Raw genomic sequence first — 11567 nt, 5'->3', positions numbered from 1 at the left:
ACTGGGGCTAGCACATGACCATGTTTTACCCCATTGGAAATGGGAAATACAGCCAATATATCACCGTTGTAAGACCCTCTCCTGTCATTCCATTGTGGAGTAGCTGAATCAACTTCACGAATTCCCTCAGGCATCCTTAACATCTCAGGATGATCTAGAGAGCCTCCCTGTTTACAGTGTCAAATGCCTTTGTCAAGTCAATGAAGATAGTAAAGAGGCTTGTTCTGCTTGATGCACTTCTCCTGGACTTGCCTCATGGCAAATATCATGTCTGCTGTACTCCATTCTGGCCAAAAGCCACACCGTGCCTCTGAGAGGTTCCTTTCTGAGACAGTGACCAGTCTGTTCAGGAGAATATGGGCAAAGATCTTGCCTGCAATGGACAGCAGTGAGATACCCCTGTAGTTTCCGCAGTCTGATTTGCTTCCCTTATTTTTGTAGAGAGCCACAATGAGGGCATCTCATAAGTCATCAGGCATCTCCTCTGTGGCCAGATGTCTTCCAAGATGTCTTGGAATGCCTGTAAGGCATTTGGGTCTACTGCTTTGTAGATCTCAGCAGGAATGCCATCCTGTCCTGCTGCTTTATCTGAGTTCATCTGAGAGATAGCTTTCTTGATCTCATCAGTAGAGGGAGGCAGGTCTAGGGCATCCAAGACTGGCAGCTGAGGAATCTGCTGTAAGACATCATGATCAACTATGGACACTCTATTCAGTAGGTTGGGAAAGTGTTCATCCCAGCGGTTTTTCAGTCCTTCCTGGTCTTTGATCAGGCTTGACCCATCAGATGACAGCAGTGGGGGGCATCCTAATTTAGAAGGACCATAAACTGACTTTATGGTGCTGAAGAACTCTCTGGTGGCATGCATGTCTGCATGGTGTTCCACCTGCTCAGCCTTTCTCTGCCACCACTCATCCTGCATTTCTCGCAGTTCCGTCTGTACTTTGGACTGCAGGTGTTTAATCCTGTCTTTCTTTGAGACAGATGATGGATCATTCTGCCAGTCTGTATAGGCCTTGTTCTTGGCTTGGAGGGCTGCAGAAATGATCTCATAGTTTTCATCAAACCAGTCTTGATGTGCCCAGGTTTTCAGTCCAAGTACAGTTGTTGCAGTCTGCAGGATAGCATCTTTAAACAGTGTCCACCTTTCAGAACAGGTTCCTACAAGCAGTAAATTGCCAGAGAGTTTTTCATTTAAGTACATCTTGGAAACATTGGACTTGGCCTGGGTGTTGTGATCTGACAATGTTGAATGACTTTCTGACAGTCTTTGGTTGCATGGCTCAGGTGATGGTGACATCTTTAAGGTTATGCTGACGTACTATGACATAGTCAAGTAGGTGCCAGTGCTTGGACCTGGGATGCATCCAGGTAGCTTGCAAGTCTGAACATCGTGTTAATGATGCACAGGTTTTGCTTGGCACATTTGCTCAGAAGCAGCAGGCCATTGCTATATAGTGTTCCCACTCCATGTCTCCTGAGGAATCAATTCCAGTTGTCACTATCTGTCCCCATCCGAGCGTTGAAGTCACCTCAATTGATGAGTTTGTCACTGGTGGGGGTTGTTTGAATAATCTGGTCCAGGTCCTTGTAGAAACCTTCCTTGTCTTCATCTGGACTCATGAGAGTTGGCGCATAGGCGCTGACAGTGGTGATATACCGGGACTTGCTGAGAGGAAAGCGGAACTTCATAATGCGTTCATTTATTCCAGTGGGTAGAGTAGAGATGTTCTTCAGCAGAGCAGTTTTGATTGCAAAACCTACTCCATGAGTCCTGTTGTCAGTCTATGATTTCCCTTTCCAAAAGAATGTATATCCATTTGCTGCTTCCTGTAATGAAACCTCGTCTGCCAGCCTGCTCTCACTGAGTGCAGCAATGTCAATTCTATAATGGCAAAGTTTGGCTGCTATGATTGCTGCTCGTCTTTCAGGCCTTGACACCTTGTCTCTATCCAGCAAGATGCAGACGTTCTGGGCTCTGAAAATGAGTTTTCTTTGATTCGTTTATCTTGATGCTTGACCACTAAGGAGATGATCTGCCAGCTGCAGTTAGCTAGCCAGATGTTGTAGGGCTGGCAATGTTTAGGGTACCTTTTCTAACCCCCTCCCTCATGGAAGGGTAGGCAGTACTATCCTAGAAAGGTTGCCAGACATCCCTGCTGGATGTTGCCAGACATCTCTGCTGCCCCGGATCCTGAGAGGAATGACCACTGGTCCAAGGGCTGCCCACATGCAGGTTCATGACTACAACTGCCAGTGGTCATCTCCACCTTTTCCTTCACCATTCCCCCATTGCTGCAGGGCTCAACAAATTAAGTTTGGACTGAGATGATTTGTAGATGATTTGTAGATGAGAATGGATTGCACAATAGAAACCTGTGTGTGATGGAGTTTTTTTTTATTAAGTTTTTTATTTTTTACAGCAAACACAAACATACATAAACAAACAAGAACATAAAAAACATAAAAACCATCTTCCATCTTAAACTGTGTGTCAGCCAGTTACCAATCATTTGTGCCATCCTTTCATAGTCTTCACTCACCATTTATATCATTTATATAGATTCTCATGTTATCTATCCAACGTATATTTATATATTTATCAGTTATCAATTATTAATCATTTGTGACTAGTCTATCTATAACACCAGCTTTCATTATAAGATTTGTATCATTTTTGTCCATTGATTATATATATATATATATATATATATATATATATATATATATATATATCAGTTTGTGTGATGGAGTTTTAAGTGGAACAGCCATTGCACAGGGGCAATCCCACTCTCTTGGCATAAAATGCCTTAATCCAGTGGCACAGAGAACTGTTATTGCTGGAGAACTCTCCTGTTACAGTGGGTGATCAGGACGTCTAAGTGTTTTGTTAAGTTCTTAGCACTCCACAACACCTGCTGGACCTGCCTTCTGGGCTGTTGGACCATTCATCAGTCTCCTCTGCTCAATCTGCTGGACCAGACTTCATATGCTGGGATATATAAATCCCCTATCTCACCAAGAGTCGAAGACCCATTGGCTACCCTCACCTGGTTTGGCCCATCTACCGAAACAGTTCACTGGGGTGTGGTCGCTGCATGTATTGCAGCTACTTGGAGCTACAGATGAGAGCTGAGTGCCAGGTGGGCACCAAAGGTGAATGAGCAGCCCTAGAAAGGGCACAGCAGGCCTCTCCACCAGAGGTGCTACCCCTCTCTAGGCACTCCATACACCCCCCAGAGACAATGTTACATCAAATGATATAATCATATTTATTCAGATTGCATTTCAGAACAGTAGTTTAGTTTTTTCCAAAAAATAACTAAGCTACATAAAAATCTGGGGAAATGGTTTCAACATAATCATTACAGGCCACAAAAAATAGAGTATGTCCCATGAAGCCAGGGTCAGGATGCTGAAGTGCTGTATCCACAGAGCTTGGCAAAAGAGCTGTTCTGCAACAAGCATGAGCATGTATATAGCACCTTAGTTTGCATCATTAAGAGCCATGTCTTTTTCCAGGCTAGAACTTTAGAAGCTGCTCCTGGTTCTCCTCTCACGTGTTTGCCTCCACAGACACTTTCATTTTTTCCCAGAAAAACAAAGAGCCTGGAAAAAAGGCACAGTTGCTGCTTGAATGATTCAAAAAGAGGTGCTTTGTATGTACTCCCTGCATTCCAGATCACTTTTTTCAAAGGATTTGCACAGTCCTATTATACTGTATAGATGTCACTTTATAGCCAAACTACATACTGGCTTAATCTCCCCCCTTCTCAATCTGCTATGTGCTGTTAATGTTAAAGTGCCTTCTGAAATAATTAATAGCTGGGGTCCTAACTTTTATTAGAATCGTAAAAAAGAAATATTTCTATTTTAAAAAATCATTTTACTGGTATCCCCTAAACAAGTGAGGCCAAACTATGCTTTGAATATTTAACATACAATGTCCACTGTCCCATATGCTTTTCTACACTAGCATAGTAAATTCCACAAGCTGAATTATATTCCCATATTGGATAAGGGGGAAAAAAAAGTAACATAACTACACATTTTGAGTTTGGAGACCAGTCCCCAAAATAGACATCCACATACATGTTTACACTGACTCAAAACTGAGGATTTGGAATTTATGTTTGAATGATGTGCAGAAACTTTGATGAATTCTCAATCCAGCGTTCTTAGAAAATATTGTCTAACAGAAGCCATGGTGATGAGTATAGCAATTCCCAGAAGTACGACTGGTTATGGAGACTTTCAGCCATAGATATCACCTCTTCATTTTCATTCAAATTCATCTTAATTACAAAACAAGAGAGAGAGAAAGTAATGAATGGTGATCTACTGTTAGGGTATACAAAATAAGAGAATCAAGTCCAGGGTTGCAGTGCATGGAGAGAAGGAAATACAGGTCAAGAGAAGAAAGATATGGTCTAATCGCTGAGATTCACAGATTTTGGGACTGGCACTCATCTACACATATATGTGTGTTCACATTTCCACTACCTTGCCTAATAAATCCTGTTCAAATAAATGATTTGTTGGTCTTGGTTTAGCATCTTGTGAGAATTCAGCCACTGTGGTTTGTAACTTATGGTTTATGGCTTTATGTAACATGTGAATCCAGCCAAGGTGGCCTATTCAACAGATGATGGTTAGGCAAGCTATAGCTTAGCACAATATATGAACATAGCCATTGATTTTTCTCAGTGCCAGTACCACTATCATGCATCCACACAGGTTCAACTATTCTACAAAAAATTAATCGGCTTTAGAGAAAAATATAAAAATGCCACACTATAGCTCAGAAGCTTGGTTCACATTTGTTGCTATCATTTGCTTAGCTATGGTTTGCTGAACAAAACACAACTGACTAGGTTTGTACAATATAGTAAGCCATAAAGCCTGGTTTATAAACCACAACATCTGTTCAGAAAAAGAGGTTTAACATTTTAGCAAAGATTGCATAGTAATCATTAAATACTTATTCAAATGTATTTTACATTTCTGTCAGAAAGCCTGCTAACCTTGGAAGAATGAAACCAGGCACAATGCAGAGCTGTGATTCTTCTTGTGCAATATGTATAAATAAAGTATATAAAACTATAAAACAACAAAACCAACACTTACCCATAGGAACATAGAGCTGGCTACAGGATCTGCCAAAACACAAATACTTTTCTCTTAGTCATTACTAATGAAGTTGTTATTAACCATTTTTATTTTATGTATTCCTTCTCTATACTACCAAACTACAGACTCACAGCAGTTTACAACAGCAGTAAACAATAAAACTTCCACAATATACAATTAACAGTTAAAATGTCCATGGTAAGAATATAAATAAAAATAGAAAACTGGAGAGTTTCCCAAGAAAAATACACATCATAATGATAATAATGCTCCTAACAATAATGACAAAACAGAATAAAATAAAATAAACATGGCAATGACAAGCAAAGGTCCATCTTAAGTATTATTTATTTATAATCACAGGCCAAAATACTATCTAAAGCATCAAACAACAGCATGGGAATGAATTGTTAAAAAAGAGTAACATAGCTAATTTTACTTCCCAACATGGGACAGTCTAACAGAGCTTAAGCACATCCAACATTTCCTTAGAGAAAGCATGACTGAAAATATTTAGCTACCTCTTGGGAGATTTCTGAGAATTTAAAAAACATATTCTCTTCTATGGTTCAGTTGGAGTGATTTATGAGGAGGGGTAGATTTGAAGGTGGCTTTTGATTTGATCTCTTAGGAGAGATTGTGGTGGAAATTGCAAAAGCCATCTATGGATCACTATCTTATTAGATTGAGCATGATGCTCCATGAGAATATATACATGTGAGTCAGATATACAACAAAATGGAGGTTTTTCTGCCCCAATTTGTCTCTCAACAAAACCTTATCCTTACTTAGGCCTGGATTGTCTATAATGGGCCCTGTGTGCTTGTTTTCCCCACACTTTATCGTCCCTTGCTTTTCATATTGTAGTTTCTTGTACTTCTATATCCTTTTTATATTTTATTGTTTTATGCTGGTCTTTTGCCCTAATAAAGGTTGTGTGTGTGTGTTGAGAAGCTAAAGAAAGCTGTATCCTGGCCCCTTTTTGGTTTATACTTTATATCAGCTTTATATAGCTTTAACAAGAACATGATTTTCACCTCTGATGTTAGCAAATAAAGTATCTGTTTTGCTGTATGCAGACAGATGGCCTTCCTCTCCCTAACATAAGTTGGTTTTCAATGGAGGTGAATGGAAGTGTGACCCTCAACCACAAAAAGATTGTAAATCTTTTTTTAGCATTGCTGGTGGGGCATTGGTGGCTGGGAAATTCTGGGAGTTGAAGTCCACACATCTTAAAGTTGCCAAGGTTGGGAAATACTACATTAAACTATAAAGAATAATTTACAGCACTTGATTTCACCTTGCTTGATTATCTGTGATCTAATGACTCAGCTATATGTATGAATTACTTTCATTGTAATTGGGCTGGCATTTATTCAAACAAAAATCTAGCTATGATAGACAAACCAAATCTGGACTGCAAAATTCCAAATGATCACTAGCAAACTCTAACATGTTTCTGCCATCTAGTGGTCATCTGCAATTTTGAAGCCCACAGATGGTATGTCTGACCTAATCTTTGATAACTGAAATATACAATTTTAACAAAAGAATGTATGTGTCAGAATCCTCACAATCAATCAATTGCCTTGCTAGCTTGCTTGCTTCATTTCTGCCATTAAAAAGTGGGGGGGGGAAGGTTGGAAGGTTAACCGTTAGGCGCAGATGGACTGTTATCAGGTTCTCAGGAATGCCCAAGGTCGTGCCAGCATGGGACCTGGAGAGAATCTTCATGTGCAAGAGGGACTCGAAGACAGAACAGGGAGGGGGAAAAGGGGAGTTAGGTAAAACTGAATTTTGGCACGCGCAGGACTCAGTTCCAGCTTTTGCTTAGAGCTGTGCACTATTTTTCCAAAAAACGAATTCCTCTTTGAACCTGCATTGGTTTCGATGGGAATTATTTTCATTGGGAACTGAGTACCACGGTTCTTACATAAAGCTGGAACTGACTTTTGGATTTTACCCAGAATGCGAGTTCTCCAAGGAAAGTCCATCAGATTTGCCTTGAAAAGAGATGGCAGACGAAATTATCGAGGCGGAGGCCAGAGCTACTGGCAGCATTGTAGAAGATCCAGAGTATGGATCGGAAATGGAGACGTCAAAGCCAGTGGCAAAACTGGCGATGAGGAAGAAAGAGCGCAGATGGCCACACACTGGGCTCATTTCCAAGACCCCAGGGATTTGGAGGAGTGTGCTGTTGCCATGTCCTCAAAAAAGAAATCCAAGGCTAGGTGGTCAATGGGCATTGGTGATATAAAACTGGCTCAAAGTCCAAAAGAGAAGAGGGAGCCGGAACCCGAGCCGCTGCGCTTGAGAGTCTTGCGGATAAACTGGAGACGCAACTTATTTCTGTGGCAGATGACATGAGGTCATTGAAGACCATGCTAAAGAAAGCACTGGGGAGTCGGGACCGGCATCGTCAGTCCAGAGGTCCCCCAACGTCCTTGGGGGACAGCAAGGAGTTGAGTGAGGGGTCTGTGTCCAGTGAAGAGGAGGAGGCAGTCCCCCCAGGAAGAAGTAAGAGGGAGGAGAGGAATCTGCTACAACAACAGGGCCCGTAGATGAAATTCGGAGGGGACCCAAGTCAGTTGGCATGTTTTCTAACACAAGTGCGAATTTACATGGAAGGATGTGGCCACCTGTTCTAGAATGATGTGGAGAGAGTAGCCTATGTGTTGCGTTCTCTTGAAAATAAGGCGGCAGAATGGGTGGTGGAGGTGCATGAGACTGGAGCAGCAGAACTAACAAACTTGGATGATTTCATGAGCACACTGTATGAGTGCTTCGAAGATCCCTTCGCAGTCGTGAGAGCAAAGAAGACCATCAAGCAAATCAAACAAGGGAATTGAATGGTTTTGGACTACACATTGGAGTTTAGAGGGTTAGCTGGGAAACTCCGAAACTGGCCTGAAGAGTTTAAGGTCCAGTGTTTCCAAAAGGGTTTACAACCTGACCTTTTGGAACACATGCTAGCCAGGGACAACCCCGAAACCCTGAAAGAGTGGATCAGCCTTGCAGGGAAAGTGGAGAACAATTGGATGTCTGTTAAAAGAAAAGGCAACCAACCCCCTGTGGCTTCATCAGTCCTGATGTCAAGAAGATCGGGATGGTAACAGAAGGAGGGCAGCCAGGATCAGAGACAAGAGAGATTCTCTTGCTTCAGGTGCGGAGAAGAGGGGCACTACGCTGCGAGTTGCCCCCGGAACCGTCCTGCACAGGCTGCAACAAAATCCAAGCCATCAAGGAACCTGCTGAAGGGTGCCAACCAGAGAAGAGAGAAACAGCTGCTTCAGGAGCGGAGGAACAGTTTCAAGTCCCCTTGATGGTGGAGAGCAAGCTTTCTGAGGATAAGCAACAGCCAGCAGAAAACTCCAGCCGCCTGCTTTAAAACATGCCCGAAGGCAGGCAGACGATTCGGGGTGTGAAGACATAACGGTGAGTCCCATGATGGTTGGTGTTAGACTAAGGGGATTGAGAACCAACCGCAAAGCAGATTTAACTGCATTAATAGACTCTGGGTACTCCCGTTGCTTAATCAACCCAGTCATTGTGAACGGACTTGGACTAAGGATGGGGAAGCTAAACACCCCTATTTTTAGGGGTTTTTAGGGTCAGTTCCAGTCGGTGGTGATTGGTGAGGAGAGATCCCACCACCACCCCTTACTATGTGGGTGCCACAGGGGTCGGTGCTCTCACATCTCCTATTTAACATTTACATGAGACTGCTGAATGCTCATTCATTGCCATGGGATGAGGTATCATCAATATGCCTATGATACTCAATTGTACATCTCCACCCCGGCAACTTAAGCAATGCGGTGGTTGTCGTATCTCGGCGTCTGGAGGCTGTGAGGACCTGGATGGGGAACAACAGGCTTCAACTGAACCCTGGCAAGCCTGAGTGGCTTTGGGTTTTGAGCCCCTCTGGTTCTAGGATTTTACCATCTTTGGTACTGGTTGGGGTCGCACTGCCCTAAACAGACTCTGTGCACAATCTGGGGGTCCTCCTGGACTCATAACTCCTGCTTGAAGAGTAGGTGGCAGTCGTGGCTAGGAGGGCCTTTGCACAACTACATATTGTGCGCCAGTTGCACCCATTCCTAAATCAGAGAGACCTACTCAAGATCACTCATGCCCTGTTCACCTCCCAGTTAGACAACTGCAATGCAGTCTACATGGGGCTGCCCTTGAAGAGTATCCGGAAACATCAGCTGGTGCAAAATGCTGTGGTGCGAGCAGTTATGTGTGTTTCTAGTAGAACACACATTACACCTCTGCTTCACGAGCTGCATTGGTTACCAGTTTGTTTCTGGGTCCAATTCAAGGTGCTGCTCCCTTATTTTTAACATCCTTTTATTCTCTGTTTTATTTTCCTTTTTATATTTTTAATGTATTTATTGATTGTTTTTAGCTTTGTTGTACGCCGCCCAGAGTCACCTGTGGTGAGATGGGCTGCTATATAAATTGGTTGAATAAATAAATAAATAAATTTGACTTGATACTGTGGCAAATCAAGCCACAATAAACATAAATTAAATCCAATTGAAACCATGTTATTCTTTACTGAATAATTTTTTTCTGTATTTACAAGGCATATAGAGTAGAACTAAGAGATTAATCTAATATTTAGGTGCAATTCCAGGCCCTGATGACGAATTTCATTAAGCAGAAAGCAAAATATAAATAGGACATTCCTGATATTTCATTACTGAATGAAACTGATGTACCTTGCACCAGACATTTGTTGCATCAAAGCCTCTGTACTTTTGGCTTGAAATAATGAGACCCATCACAGTTTTGTTCATTTATCCTGTTAAAAATATGCCCCAGAAAAGTCCAATCATGTTTGCCTTTTCAGGCCAGTTCTCACGGTGCAGTTCTACACTTTGTGTAGGTGGAGAACTACCTATCTCACTGCAGCTTTATATGTAGCCATAAGTGTGGAAGGTACCTCTGACCCAATCAGATCAGACCAATTGTGTGAGCTCTTATTTAAGGCTGTTGATCTCTCTGTGGTCAGCCTCTGTGAATAATTAACCAAGTTAGCAAGTGGATGTTTTGTTTTATTCCAGATACACTGCAAATGGGCTTTCTTAACTTCAGAATTCAAATTTCTAGTCTCCAATCTTTTTCATTCCAGAATCAGGCAAAAGTAGTAGCCCCCTAGTTAGAAGAAAGAGAAAATGCTTCAGAAGGTCAAACCAGTAACTTCCAAGTTTAAAATCACCAGTGATTTGCCTGGCCTAAAAGGTCTTTCCTTACTTCCAAATAAACAAGGCTGTCTCAGGAAAAGGTTCCAACTTCCTTGTTCATTTTGATCTGCCTAGGTAAATTCTGACAATAATTGGCCTTTTGATGATTGTCCTGCCTCCAGTTGCCCATTGACAGAGGAAGGCAGCTATCAGTAAAGGTCACACATGTGATGAGCACAGACCCTAGCAAAATGCCTTAATTCTTATTCTGGGCTTTTCCTGTGGAGTTCGTGACTTAATTTTACAAGCACAGCAAAATCCCCTTTTTCCCTCCCTATATCAGCCCATAAATAAAAGCGCTTCTATTGCTTTCCAGTAATTTCTCATTTTTAGTCACGGTTAGAAAATTAATATAAATTGAATATCTACATTTCCACAGTTTTTCTTTAAAATGCACATGAAAATAACTTGAGGATTTACTGGTAACCAGTAGTTTGTCATGTGCTGAATAATATAATGTGCCAAAATAATTCAGTATGTATGCATGACCAGAAAATACAAAGTAAATCTTCTTTAAGTGCTTGATACCTCTAGGAATAACAGTAGACAGGTTGTTTGGGCGCCAGCATGGAAAGTTAAAACCTAGATAGGCTATTTTGCCAAAGAATCTTATAGTAAATTTTAACTATACATTGACAATAGGAAAATATAAATAATAAAAAAGGATTCCTTAGTAACAATTCATTATTACATGACAATTAAGTATTATATGCCTTTACTACACTAGTGAACAATGTTATTTATTATTGTTAACCCCCAGAAGAAAATATTGGTATTCTTCCATTAACTAAATGCTAAATATTGTATATATTATTTTACTGACTATTATACAGGGTCTATAGCTGTAATATAATTTCCTTAGTAATAGTTCTAGTCAACTCTTCTGAACTGTGTAAACTAACTTTATAATTTAAAACTGGTTTGGGCTTTTGTAGCAACCGTAATATATTTTGCCATTTCACAATTCTTCTGAAAAATCAAGAAATTGAAACAATAACTTCAGTATAAATGAAACAGCTTCAAAATGATCATTGTCTTTTTAAAGCACACCTACATAAGAAGCTTTTCATTAAGAATTTGCAACGAATCTACCAGATACTTTGCATGGCAAATCCAGTTTTTCTAAAAGGGAGCTTTGAAGAGGGGTACTGAATGCCCCGTACTCTTTCTCTTTCCTACCGCTGT

This window comes from Python bivittatus, unplaced genomic scaffold (genome assembly GCF_059951505.1).
Source record: "Python bivittatus isolate LINGU-HERP-01145 unplaced genomic scaffold, Pbiv_v1 ctg000610_np1212, whole genome shotgun sequence".
In the NCBI taxonomy this organism is placed as follows: Eukaryota; Metazoa; Chordata; class Lepidosauria; order Squamata; family Pythonidae; genus Python; species Python bivittatus.
Note: the sequence above shows the minus strand (reverse complement) of the source record.